General features: G+C 54.5%; 1 protein-coding gene across 1 annotated transcript in view; it reads right to left on the bottom strand.

Moving 5' to 3' along the window:
* The window catches only part of LOC147118201 (NUT family member 2F-like), an 18081-nt gene extending 12004 nt beyond the window's left edge, over nucleotides 1-6077 (bottom strand). The window contains exon 1 of the mRNA XM_085983678.1: nucleotides 5908-6077. The gene's annotated coding sequence lies outside the window, so the exon portion shown is untranslated. The remainder of the gene's footprint in view (nucleotides 1-5907) is intronic.
* Between the last annotated feature and the right edge of the window lie 8612 nt (nucleotides 6078-14689).

Raw genomic sequence — 14689 nt, 5'->3', positions numbered from 1 at the left:
CAATCCCACCCGACCCCGGACCGTAATCCCCCCCGACCCCGGACCGTAACCCCCCCCGACCCCGGACCGTAATCACCCCCGAACCCGGACCGCAATCCCCCCCCGACCCCGGACCGTAATCCCCCCCGACCCCGGACCGTAATCCCCCCCGACCCCGGACTGTAATCCCCCCCGACCCCAGACCGCAATCCCCCCCCGACCACGTACCGTAATCCCCCCCGACCCCGGACCGTAATCCCCCCGACCCCGGACCGCAATCCCTCCCGACCCCGGACCGTAATCCCCCCCGACCCCGGACCGCAATCCCCCCCGACCCCGGACCGTAATCCCCCCCGACCCCGGACCGCAATCCCCCCCGACCCCGGACCGTAATCCCCCCCGACCCCGGACCGTAATCCCCTCCGACCCCGGACCGTAGTCCCCCCCGACCCCGGAACGTAATCTCCCCCGACCCCGGACCGTAATCCCCCCCGACCCCGGACCGTAATCCCCCCCGACCTCGGACCGTAATCCCCCCCGACCTCGGACCGTAATCCCCCCCGACCTCGGACCGTAATCCCCCCCGACCCCGGACCGCAATCCCCCCCAACCCCGGACCGTAATCCCCCCCGACCTCGGACCGTAATCCCGCCCGACCCCGGACCGTAATCCCCCTCGATCCCGGACCGCAATCCCCCCCGACCCCGGACCGTAATCCCCCCCGACCCCGGACCGTAATCCCCCCCGACCCCGGACCGTAATCCCCCCCGACCCCGGACCGCAATCCCCCCCGACCCTGGACCGCAATCCCCCCCGACCCCGGACCGTAATCCCCCCCGACCCCGGACCGTAATCCCCCCGACCCCGGACCGTAATCCCCCCCGACCCCCGGGACCGTAATCCCCCCCGACCGTAATCCCTCCCGACCCCGGACCGTAATCCCCCCCGACCCCGGACCGTAATCCACCCCGACCCCGGAACGTAATCCCACCCGACCTTAGACCATAATCCCCCCCGACCCCGGACCGCAATCCCCCCCGACCCCGGACCGTAATCCCCCCCGACCCCGGACCGTAATCCCCACCGACCCCGGACCGTAATCCCCCCCGACCCCGGACCGTAATCTCCCCCGACCCCGGACCGTAATCCCCCCCGACCCCGGACCGTAATCCCCCCCGACCCCGGACCGTAATCCCCCCCGACCCCGGACCGCAATCCCCCCCGACCCCGGACCGTAATCCCCCCCGACCCCGGACCGTAATCCCCCCCGACCCCGGAACGTAATCCCACCCGACCTTAGACCATAATCCCCCCCGACCCCGGACCGCAATCCCCCCCGACCCCGGACCGCAATCCCCCCCGACCCCGGACCGTAATCCCCCCCGACCCCGGACCGTAATCCCCCCCGACCCCGGAACGTAATCCCACCCGACCTTAGACCATAATCCCCCCCGACCCCGGACCGCAATCCCCCCCGACCCCGGACCGCAATCCCCCCGACCCCGGACCGTAATCCCCCCCGACCCCGGACCGTAATCCCCCCCGACCCCGGACCGCAATCCCCCCCGACCCCGGACCGTAATCCCCCCCGACCCCGGACCGTAATCCCCCCCGACCCCGGACCGTAATCCCCCCCGACCCCGGACCGCAATCCCCCCTGACCCCGGACCGTAATCCCCCCCGACCCCGGACCGTAATCCCCCCCGACCCAGGACCGTAATCCCCCCCGACCCCGGACAGCAATCCCCCCCGACCCCGGACCGTAATCCCCCCCGACCCCGGACCGTAATCCCCCCCGACCCCGGAACGTAATCCCACCCGACCTTAGACCATAATCCCCCCGACCCCGGACCGCAATCGCCCCCGACCCCGGACCGTAATCCCCCCCGACCCCGGACCGTAATCCCCCCCGACCCCGGAACGTAATCCCACCCGACCTTAGACCATAATCCCCCCCGACCCCGGACCGCAATCCCCCCCGACCCCGGACCGCAATCCCCCCCGACCCCGGACCGTAATCCCCCCCGACCCCGGACCGTAATCCCCCCCGACCCCGGAACGTAATCCCACCCGACCTTAGACCATAATCCCCCCCGACCCCGGACCGCAATCCCCCCCGACCCCGGACCGCAATCCCCCCCGACCCCGGACCGTAATCCCCCCCGACCCCGGACCGCAATCCCCCCCCGACCCCGGACCGTAATCCCCCCCGACCCCGGACCGCAATCCCCCCCGACCCTGGACCGCAATCCCCCCCGACCCCGGACCGTAATCCCCCCCGACCCCGGACCGTAATCCCCCCCGACCCCGGACCGTAATCCCCCCGACCCCGGACCGCAATCCCCCCCGACCCCGGACCGCAATCCCCCCCGACCCCGGACCGTAATCCCCCCCCGACCCCGGACCGTAATCCCCCCCGACCCCGGACCGTAATCCCCCCCCGACCCCGGACCGCAATCCCCCCCGACCCCGGACCGTAATCCCCCCCGACCCCGGACCGTAATCCCCCCCGACCCAGGACCGTAATCCCCCCCGACCCCGGACCGCAATCCCCCCCGACCCCGGACCGTAATCCCCCTCGACCCCGGACCGTAATCCCCCCCGACCCCGGACCGTAATCCCCCCCGACCCCGGACCGCAATCCCCCCCGACCCCGGACCGTAATCCCCCCCGACCCCGGACCGTAATCCCCTCCGACCCCGGACCGTAATCCCCCCTGACCCCGGACCGTAATCTCCCCCGACCCCGGACCGTAATCCCCCCGACCCCGGACCGTAATCCCCCCCGACCTCGGACCGTAATCCCCCCCGACCTCGGACCGTAATCCCGACCGACCCCTGTGGTGATTATTCCTTGATTAGTAAAAGTATTGTGATTCGTTCTTTGTTAACTGCCTTGGGATATGTGTTGTAATCTCATTGGTAGTTGATGATACTTTCCACAGGCTGTGAGGAAGTGCATCTCCGTCCCCACCACTCCCGACCGCAGCGAGAGCACACCCTGTCCTCTCCCGGCAGCCCCGTCTGCCCGCCTCGATCGCCAGGCCATGCTCGCCAAGTCTGCACCTTGTCAAGGTTCCTCTCAGTCCCCTCTCCCAGCCTCTCTCCCCCTCTCCCAGACCCTCTCCACCTCTCCCCCTCTCTCCCCGTCTCCCCCTCTCACAATTCACAATTCACAATTCAAATCGCTTTATTGGCATGATAAGTTACATCTTATGTTGCCAAAGCATCAAAATACATTTATGGTTTAGCACATAAACGCAGTTCTATTCATACAGTGTATAAACAGGTATATCCCTGAGTGTATAAATATACATTCGCATTGTTTATATATATTCTTTTCTTAGTTTACTGGTTGTCCCTCTGTTCATGGCAAGCTGTAACATAGTGTGCCGCCAGTGTTACACAGCTTCTCTCCTCTCCCAGTAGGAATGGGAGTTTTTGGTTGTCATTCAGATTTCTGATCTCCCAGACCCTCTCTCCCTCTCCCCCTCTCCCAGACCCTCTCCCCCTCTCCCAGACCCTCTCCCCCTCTCCCAGCCCCTCTCCACCTCTCCCCCTCTCTCCACCTCTCCAGACCCTCTCCCCCTCTCCCAGACCCTCTCCCCCTCTCCCAGACCCTCTCCCCCTCTCCCAGACCCTCTCCCCATCTCCCAGACCCTCTCCACCTCTCCCCCTCTCCCAGACCCTCTCCCCCTCTCCCCCTCTCCCAGACCCTCTCCCCCTCTCCACCTCTCCCAGACCCTCTCCCCCTCTCCCAGACCCTCTCCCCATCTCCCAGACCATCTCCACCTCTCCCCCTCTCCCAGACCCTCTCCACCTCTCCCCCTCTCCCAGACCCTCTCCCCCTCTCCACCTCTCCCAGACCCTCTCCCCCTCTCCCAGACCCTCTCCCCCTCTCCACCTCTCCCAGACCCTCTCCCCCTCTCCCAGACCCTCTCCCCCTCTCCCCCTCTCCCAGACCCTCTCCACCTCTCCCCCTCTCCCAGACCCTCTCCCCCTCTCCACCTCTCCCAGACCCTCTCCCCCTCTCCCAGACCCTCTCCCCCTCTCCCAGACCCTCTCCCCCTCTCCCAGACCCTCTCCCCATCTCCCAGACCCTCTCCACCTCTCCCCCTCTCCCAGACCCTCTCCCCCTCTCCCCCTCTCCCAGACCCTCTCCCCCTCTCCACCTCTCCCAGACCCTCTCCCCATCTCCCAGACCCTCTCCACCTCTCCCCCTCTCCCAGACCCTCTCCACCTCTCCCCCTCTCCCAGACCCTCTCCCCCTCTCCACCTCTCCCAGACCCTCTCCCCCTCTCCCAGACCCTCTCCCCCTCTCCACCTCTCCCAGACCCTCTCCCCCTCTCCACCTCTCCCAGACCCTCTCCCCCTCTCCACCTCTCCCAGACCCTCTCCCCCTCTCCCCCTCTCCCAGACCCTCTCCACCTCTCCCCCTCTCCCAGACCCTCTCCCCCTCTCCACCTCTCCCAGACCCTCTCCCCCTCTCCCAGACCCTCTCCCCCTCTCCCAGACCCTCTCCCCCTCTCCCAGACCCTCTCCCCATCTCCCAGACCCTCTCCACCTCTCCCCCTCTCCCAGACCCTCTCCCCCTCTCCCCCTCTCCCAGACCCTCTCCCCCTCTCCACCTCTCCCAGACCCTCTCCCCCTCTCCCAGACCCTCTCCACCTCTCCCCCTCTCCCAGACCCTCTCCACCTCTCCCCCTCTCCCAGACCCTCTCCCCCTCTCCACCTCTCCCAGACCCTCTCCCCCTCTCCCAGACCCTCTCCCCCTCTCCACCTCTCCCAGACCCTCTCCACCTCTCCCCCTCTCCCAGACCCTCTCCCCCTCTCCACCTCTCCCAGACCCTCTCCCCCTCTCCCAGACCCTCTCCCCCTCTCCACCTCTCCCAGACCCTCTCCACCTCTCCCCCTCTCCCAGACCCTCTCCACCTCTCCCCCTCTCCCAGACCCTCTCCCCCTCTCCACCTCTCCCAGACCCTCTCCCCCTCTCCCAGACCCTCTCCCCCTCTCCACCTCTCCCAGACCCTCTCCCCCTCTCCACCTCTCCCAGACCCTCTCCCCCTCTCCCCCTCTCCCAGACCCTCTCCACCTCTCCCCCTCTCCCAGACCCTCTCCCCCTCTCCACCTCTCCCAGACCCTCTCCCCCTCTCCCAGACCCTCTCCACCTCTCCCCCCTCTCCCAGACCCTCTCCCCCTCTCCACCTCTCCCAGACCCTCTCCCCCTCTCCCAGACCCTCTCCCCCTCTCCACCTCTCCCAGACCCTCTCCCCCTCTCCCCCTCTCCCAGACCCTCTCCCCCTCTCCCAGACCCTCTCCCCCTCTCCCAGACCCTCTCCCCCTCTCCCAGACCCTCTCCACCTCTCCCCCTCTCCCAGACCCTCTCCCCCTCTCCACCTCTCCAGACCCTCTCCCCCTCTCCCAGACCCTCTCCCCCTCTCCCCCTCTCCCAGACCCTCTCCCCCTCTCCACCTCTCCCAGACTCTCTCCCCCTCTCCACCTCTCCCAGACCCTCTCCCCCTCTCCCAGACCCTCTCCCCCTCTCCCCCTCTCCCAGACCCTCTCCCCCTCTCCACCTCTCCCAGACCCTCTTCTCCTCTCCACCTCTCCCAGACCCTCTCCCCCTCTCCCAGACCCTCTCCACCTCTCCCCCTCTCCCAGACCCTCTCCCCCTCTCCACCTCTCCCAGACCCTCTCCCCCTCTCCCAGACCCTCTCCCCCTCTCCCCCTCTCCCAGACCCTCTCCCCCTCTCCCAGACCCTCTCCCCCTCTCCCAGACCCTCTCCACCTCTCCCAGACCCTCTCCCCCTCTCCCAGACCCTCTCCCCCTCTCCCAGACCCTCTCCCCCTCTCCCAGACCCTCTCCACCTCTCCCAGACCCTCTCCCCCTCTCCCAGACCCTCTCCCCCTCTCCCAGACCCTCACTCACAGTCCCGGGTCGGTTGTTTTCTTCCCCCGTGTTTCAGCCACATTCCAGCCCGCGAGAGGCGCCGCGCAACCGACCGTTCAAAGCAAAACAGCGGCCGGGGGATCGGAGCCAGAACAGCGCAGGAGGCAGAGAGAGAGAGAGAGTGAGAGAGAGTGACTGGGAGAGACAGAGAGAGAGAGAGAGAGACAGAGAGTGACAGGGAGAGAGAGAGAGAGTGAGTGAGAGAATGTTGGAAAACTGTACCTTTTTGCTATGTAAGCTTTGGCAATATGGTTCTCTGTAAACTTTCATGCCAATAAAGCATTTGATTGAATTGAATTGAATTGAAATTGAATTGAGTGAGAGAGAGTGACTGGGAGAGACAGAGAGAGAGAGAGAGAGAGACAGAGAGTGACAGGGAGAGAGAGAGAGAGAGAGACAGAGAGAGAGAGTGACAGGGAGAGAGAGAGAGAGACAGAGAGACAGAGAGAGGGTGAGAGACAGAGAGAGAGAGAGAGAGAGACAGAGAGTGACAGGGAGAGAGAGAGAGAGAGAGACAGAGAGAGAGAGTGACAGGGAGAGAGAGAGAGAGACAGAGAGACAGAGAGAGGGTGAGAGACAGAGAGAGAGAGACAGAGAGAGGGTGAGAGACAGAGAGAGACAGAGAGAGAGAGAGACAGAGAGAGGGTGAGAGACAGAGAGAGACAGAGAGAGAGAGAGAGAGACAGACAGAGAGAGAGAGAGAGAGACAGAGAGAGAGAGAGACAGAGAGAGAGAGACAGAGAGTGACAGGGAGAGAGAGAGAGAGAGACAGATAGATAGATATATGTGCATGCCTCATGAAATTTATACTAAATCATCATTTAGCATTATAGAAAATAGTGTTCCACACTCATCCCACAAAATAGGTCCATTTTATTTCGTTTTATTGAACTATATAAATGCGTTCTTTCCACATAAGCTGCTGGAATATCCAGGGCCTCCGCTCCTCAACTTTTGGGATGAAGAGTACAGACCCTGAATTCCTAAAAGCTATAAAAGACATTGATATCATTGTGTTAACAGAAACATGTGCCAAAAGGACGTGCCGACCCACTGTCCTCCAATGTACCATGAAATCATTGTGCCCTCAGTAAAGAACACTAAAACACGCAAGGGCAGAACCTCCGGGGGAATATTGGTGTGGTATAAGGGAGAACTGGACAAACACATCTCACCGGTAAAACAGGGAAAATCACACGTATGGCTAAAACTAGATAAAAATATAGGAATAGCAAAAAAAGATGTTTACTTATGTGCGATCTACATACCTCCAATAGAATCGCCATATTTCGAAGAGGAGTTATTTGATACTCTCCACATGGAAATCAGCCATTTCCAGGCCCAAGGAAAGGTGATAATATGTGGGGACCTAAATGCAAGGACCGGTTGTGAACCTGACTTCATAGACCCACAGGGAAACAACCATGTGTTTGGCCAGACCCCTTTAGATGTCACACCAGCCATCGCAAATCGGAACAACCTTGATCGTGAAATAAATAAAAGCGGTAGGGAGGTAGTGCAACTCTGCCGAGCCTTAGGCCTGTACATAGTTAACGGTAGGTTCAGAGGGGACTCCCTAGGGAGACTCACATACTCCTCAACTCTTGGGTCTAGTGTGGTGGACTATACAATCACTGACCTGGACCCCTGCGATATCAACGCATTCACTGTTAGGCAGCAATCCCCCCTCTCAGACCATAACCAAATAAATGTGTACCTTAAACTTTCTGCCCAAACTACAGACACAAAAAAGGAACCCAGTAAGCTACATAAAATAAACCAGACATACAGATGGGCCCCAGACAGTGGAGATAAATTCATCACAGCACTAAAGTCACCTGATCTCACAAGTAAAATATCAAAATTTAAAGAAAACCCATACGAGATCACCAGAGATGGTGTAAACATGGCCATAGAGGATATAAATATGATCTTCCATGAGGCAGCTGTAAAAGCCGACCTTGTGAAACAGAAGAGGAAGCGTCACAAAAGACAAAATAAAAATAAGAAATGGTTTGACCACGAATGCAAAAATGCCAGAAAAGACCTGAGAAAAATATCAAACCAAAAGCATCGCCAACCAAACAATCCGGACCTACGTACTAGATACAATGAAACCCTCAAAAGGTATAAACACACCATTAGGAACAAAACACAAAACTATACCCACAAAATACTCGAAGAAATTGAAAACTCCACCAATCCAAAACAATTCTGGGAAATGTGGAATAACCTGAGTACAACACAATTGCAAGCATTACCAATCCAAGATGGCGACATCTGGAGAACACATTTTGAAAACCTCTACAAAGACATCCCAATAAACGAAACAAACCCAAGTCAACATCAGGTCACAGAAAAACTCCACACATTAGAAGCAACAATTAAAGACAACCAAAACCCTCTAGACTCCCCAATCACATGGAAAGAACTGGCCACAAAAACAAAATCTCTCCACCTAAAGAAAGCCTGTGGCCCAGACAACATCAAAAATGAAATGCTCAAGTTCAGCAATATGGAGATGCAGGGTGCGGTACTCAAATTATTCAACATCATATTACGTTCAGGCTGTTTTCCCGATATCTGGTGCCAAGGACTAATCTCCCCCATATATAAAAGTGGAAACAAATCAGACCCAAATAACTACCGCGGCATCTGTGTCAACAGTTGTCTAGGGAAGTTATTCTGCAGTATTCTAAATAGTAGATTACTTGATTTTCTTAACAAACATAATATCCTCAGAAAAAAACAAATAGGCTTTCTTCCAAAACACCGCACCGCCGACCATATCTATACCCTTCACACCCTCATTGAAAAACATATACACCAAACAAAAAATGGGAAAATATTCACCTGTTTCATCGACTTCAAGAAAGCCTTTGACTCTATATGGCACGAAGGGCTCTATTATAAACTTCTTCAGTGTGGAATAGGGGGAAAAGTCTATGACCTTATTAAATCAATGTATCTGAAAAACAAATGCGGGGTCAAAATTGGAGACAAACGCACCGATTTCTTCACCCAGAGAAGAGGCGTCCGGCAGGGCTGCAATTTGAGCCCGACCCTGTTCAACATATACATAAATGAATTAGCAGACATGCTGGAGCAAAGCGAGTCACCAGGTCTCCGTCTCCTGGATGGAGAAGTGAAATCCCTGTTCTATGCGGACGACCTGGTTCTGCTGTCTCCCACAGAACAGGGATTACAGCAACAACTAGATCTACTCGACAAATACTGCCAAAATTGGGCTCTAACAGTAAATCTAAAGAAAACCAACATCATGATTTTTCAAAAAAGGCCCAGATGTCAGGAAAACAAATACCAGTTTACCCTCAGTGATACCACTATAGGACACACTATGAGCTACACCTACCTTGGTCTAACTATTACAGCATCAGGGAGCTTCAGCATAGCAGTGAATGCACTAAAAGAAAAAGCCCGAAGAGCCCTATATGCAATAAAAAGAAAATTCTACAACATCCAAATCCCAATCAAAATCTGGCTCAAAATATTTGACAGCATAATCCTGCCCATTGCACTGTACGGTAGTGAAGTATGGGGCCCGCTAAATCACCAAAGCTACACTAAATGGGAAAAACACACAATAGAAGCCCTACATGCAGAATTCTGCCGAAGCATCCTTCGCACCCAAAGAAAAACGCCAACAAATGCATGCAGAGCCGAACTAGGCAGATACCCACTGATAATAAACATCCAAAAACGAGCACTAAACTTCCTAAATCACCTCAAATCTAGCTCCCCAGACACCCTTCATTTCAAAGCCTTTCAGACCCAAGAGCTAAACCCAGAAAAGAGTCCCCTGAGTCAGCTGCTACTGAAACTAAGTACTCAGCCGGACCGTGACCAGCCCCAGACCAACACAGCCGTCCAAACACCAATCCGAGTGAACCAAATCATTAAAAAATGCAAAGAAACCTACCTGGAACATTGGAACAAAATAACTGAAAGCCAAAGCAGATTAGAATGTTACCGGGCCCTAAAAAGAGAATATAAACTGGCAGACTACCTCACGACCATCAGGGACACAAAACAGAGACAGACCCTCACCAGGTACAGACTAAGCGACCACCAACTGGAAATTGAAAAAGGCAGATACAAGAAATCCTGGCAGCCTAGAGAGAATAGAATATGCGATCAATGTCTGGCCGGCGAGGTTGAAACAGAGATGCATTTCCTCCTAAAATGCGAAAAATTCAACACATCAAGAAACATATTATTCAACAAGCTAAGCCAAACAACCCCAGATTTCAAGGAATTGGATGACCTGTCAAAATTGAGATTAGTCCTAGGAGAAGGAGACAAACCATACCTTGGGGCCAAATATGTAACAACATGTCACAACCTGAGGACTGTTTAAAATTAAGACTGTTTAAAATTAATATTGAACGTACCAAATGAAGTAGAAAGACTGTTTAAAATTAATATTGTTTAAAAGTAATATTGTATGTACCCAACAAATGTCAAATCGATTGACACCTACAGAATGTTGGAAAACTGTACCTTTTTGCTATGTAAGCTTTGGCAATATGGTTCTCTGTAAACTTTCATGCCAATAAAGCATTTGAATTGAATTGAATTGAATTGAATTGACAGAGAGAGAGACAGAGAGAGAGACAGAGAGAGAGAGACAGAGAGAGAGACAGAGAGAGAGACAGAGAGAGAGAGAGACAGAGAGAGAGACAGAGAGAGAGACAGAGAGTGACAGGGAGAGAGAGAGAGAGAGAGACAGAGAGAGAGAGTGACAGGGAGAGAGAGAGAGAGACAGAGAGGGTGAGAGACAGAGAGAGAGAGAGACAGAGAGAGAGAGGGTGAGAGACAGAGAGAGACAGAGAGAGAGAGAGAGACAGAGAGAGAGAGAGAGAGAGAGACAGAGAGAGAGAGAGACAGAGAGAGAGAGAGAGAGACAGAGAGTGACAGGGAGAGAGAGAGAGAGAGAGACAGAGAGAGAGAGAGAGAGAGAGAGTGACAGGGAGAGAGAGAGAGAGACAGAGAGACAGAGAGAGAGAGGGTGAGAGACAGAGAGAGAGAGAGACAGAGAGAGAGAGGGTGAGAGACAGAGAGAGACAGAGAGAGAGAGAGAGAGACAGAGAGAGAGAGAGAGAGAGACAGAGAGAGAGAGACAGAGAGAGAGAGAGAGAGAGAGGGTGAGAGAGAGAGACAGAGAGAGAGAGGGTGAGAGACAGAGAGAGAGAGGGTGAGAGACAGAGAGAGAGAGGGTGAGAGACAGAGAGAGACAGAGAGAGAGAGAGAGAGACAGAGAGAGAGAGGGTGAGAGACAGAGAGACAGAGACAGGGAGAGAGTGAGAGACAGAGAGACAGAGAGAGAGAGAGAGAGAGAGAGAGTGACAGGGAGAGAGAGAGAGACAGACCATACCTTGGGGCTAAATATGTAACAACATGTCACAACCTGAGGACTGTTTAAAAGTAAGACTGTTTAAAATTAATATTGAACGTACCAAATGAAGTAGAAAGACTGTTTAAAATTAATATTGTTTAAAAGTAATATTGTATATACCCAACAAATGTCAAATCGATTGACACCTACAGAATGTTGGAAAACTGTACCTTTTTGCTATGTAAGCTTTGGCAATATGGTTCTCTGTAAACTTTCATGCCAATAAAGCATTTGAACTGAACTGAACTGAACTGAACTGACAGAGAGAGAGAGAGACAGAGAGAGAGACAGAGAGAGAGAGCGAGGGTGAGAGACAGAGAGAGAGAGGGTGAGAGACAGAGAGAGACAGAGAGAGAGAGACAGACAGAGAGAGAGAGGGTGAGAGAGAGAGAGAGAGAGAGAGAGACAGAGAGAGAGAGGGTGAGAGACAGACAGAGAGAGGGCGAGAGACAGAGAGAGAGAGAGAGAGAGAGACAGAGAGAGAGAGAGAGAGAGACAGAGAGAGAGAGGGGCAGAGAGAGACAGAGAGAGAGACAGAGAGAGAGAGAGAGAAACAGACAGAGAGAGAGAGACAGAGAGAGAGACAGAGAGAGAGAGAGAGAGAGACAGAGAGAGAGACAGAGAGAGAGAGAGAGAGAGACAGAGAGAGAGAGAGAGAGAGACAGAGAGAGAGAGTGAGAGAGTGGCAGGGAGAGAGAGAGAGAGAGGGAGTGATAGACAGACAGGGAGAGAGAGAGAGTCCCGGAGAGAGTGACAGGAGAGAGATTCCCGGAGAGAGTGACAGGGAGAGAGATTCCCGGAGAGAGTGACAGGAGAAAGATTCCCGGAGAGAGTGACAGGGAGAGAGATTCCCGGAGAGAGTGACAGGGAGAGAGAGTCCCGGAGAGAGAGTGACAGGGAGAGAGAGAGTGACAGAGAGAGAGTGACAGAGAGAGAGAGTGACAGACAGAGAGAGTGACAGAGAGAGTCCCGGAGAGAGAGTGACAGAGAGAGAGAGTGACAGAGAGAGAGAGTGACAGAGAGAGAGAAAGCAAGAAGGGCTTCCTATGCCATTAAAAGATCAATCCAAATAGAAATCCCAATTATCATTTGGCTCAAAATTTTCAAATCAGTAATTGAACCAATTGCACTCTATGGCAGTGAGGTCTGGGGGACCGCTAACACAACAAGATTTTGCAAAATGGGACAAACACCCAATTGAGATCCTACATGCAGAATTCTGTAAAAGTATCCTCCGGACTCAAAGGAAAACAGTAAACAATGCATGCAGGGCGGAACTAGGCCAATATCCATTAATAATCACTATCCAAAAAAGAGCCACCAAATTTTGGAATCACCTACAAATGAGCAACCCCCAATGCTATCACTACGACGCCCTGAAATGCCAAGAGCTGACCATAAAGAAGAATACCCTCAGTCAACTAGTCCTGGGACTCAGTGAAGTAACTAATAACAATACTAACAATAACCAGCCCCAGGACAGTGACAGGGTAACACAAAGAATTCGACCCAACACAATCGTCGCTAAGCAAAAGGAAAAATATCTAACATATTGGGCAGAAACAACAAAAACCCAAAGCAAACTCAATTGCTACTTGGCCCTAAACAGACAATACAACATAGCTGATTACCTGACCATGGTAAAGGATAACAAACTGAGAAGAACCTTGACAAGGTACAGACTTAGCGAACATAGCCTAGCGATCGAAAAAGGCAGACACAGGCAGACCAGGCTGCCAAGAGAAGACAGGATATGCTCTCACTGCAGTCAGGGAGTAGTGGAGACAGAGATGCACTTCCTCACAGCCTGTGGAAAATATCAGGGCATCAGAGAGAATTTCTACCAAAAATTCTCTCAAATATGCCCTGAATTCAGAAATCTGACTGACAACCAAAAACTCCCATTCCTACTGGGGGAGGAGAGAAGCTGTGTAACACTGGCGGCACACTATGTTACAGCTTGCCATGAACAGAGGGGACAACCAGTAAACTAAGACAAGAGTATATATAAACAAGGCGAAAATATATTTATACACTCAGGGATATACCTGTTTATACACTGTATGAATGGAACCGCGTTTATGTGTTCAACCATAAATGTATTTTGATGCTTTGGCAACATAAGATGTACCTTATCATGCCAATAAAGCGATTTGTATTGTATTGTATTGTATTGAGAGACAGAGAGAGTCCCGGAGAGAGAGTCCCGGAGAGAGAGTGACAGGGAGAGAGAGTGACAGAGAGAGAGAGTGACAGAGAGAGTGACAGAGAGAGTCCCGGAGAGAGAGTGACAGAGAGAGAGAGTGACAGAGAGAGAGAGTGACAGAGAGAGAGAGTGACAGAGAGAGTCCCGGAGAGAGAGTGACAGAGAGAGAGAGTGACAGAGAGAGAGAGTGACAGAGAGAGTGACAGGGAGAGAGAGTGACAGAGAGAGTCCCGGAGAGAGAGTGACAGAGAGAGAGAGTGACAGAGAGAGAGAGTGACAGAGAGAGTCCCGGAGAGAGAGAGACAGAGAGAGAGAGAGAGACAGAGAGAGTCCCAGAGAGAGTGACAGGGAGAGAGAGTGACAGAGAGAGTGACAGGGAGAGAGAGTGACAGGGAGAGAGAGAGACAGAGAGAGTCCCGGAGAGAGAGTGACAGAGAGAGAGAGTGACAGAGAGAGAGAGTGACAGAGAGAGTGACAGGGAGAGAGAGTGACAGGGAGAGAGAGTGACAGAGTCCCGGAGAGAGAGTGACAGAGAGAGAGAGTGACAGAGAGAGAGAGTGACAGAGAGAGTGACAGGGAGAGAGAGTGACAGGGAGAGAGAGTGACAGAGAGAGTGACAGGGAGAGAGAGTGACAGGGAGAGAGAGTGACAGAGAGAGTGACAGGGAGAGAGAGTGACAGGGAGAGAGAGAGACAGAGAGAGTCCCGGAGAGAGAGTGACAGAGAGAGAGAGTGACAGAGAGAGAGAGTGACAGAGAGAGTGACAGGGAGAGAGAGTGACAGGGAGAGAGAGTGACAGAGTCCCGGAGAGAGAGTGACAGAGAGAGAGAGTGACAGAGAGAGAGAGTGACAGAGAGAGTGGACAGGGAGAGAGAGTGACAGGGAGAGAGAGTGACAGAGAGAGTGACAGGGAGAGAGAGTGACAGGGAGAGAGAGTGACAGAGAGAGTGACAGGGAGAGAGAGTGACAGGGAGAGAGAGAGACAGAGAGAGTCCCGGAGAGAGAGTGACAGAGAGAGAGAGAGACAGAGAGAGTCCCAGAGAGAGTGACAGGGAGAGAGAGTGACAGAGAGAGTCCCGGAGAGAGTGACAGGGAGAGAGAGTGACAGAGTCCCGGAGAGAGTGACAGATAGAGTCCCGG

The sequence above is a fragment of the Somniosus microcephalus genome, chromosome 4 (genome assembly GCF_052327205.1).
Source record: "Somniosus microcephalus isolate GS21.2 chromosome 4, FLI_Smic_1.0, whole genome shotgun sequence".
Lineage (NCBI taxonomy): Eukaryota > Metazoa > Chordata > Chondrichthyes > Squaliformes > Somniosidae > Somniosus > Somniosus microcephalus.
The sequence above is the reverse complement of the archived record's forward strand: the minus strand, read 5'-3'. Positions and strand labels throughout refer to the sequence as shown.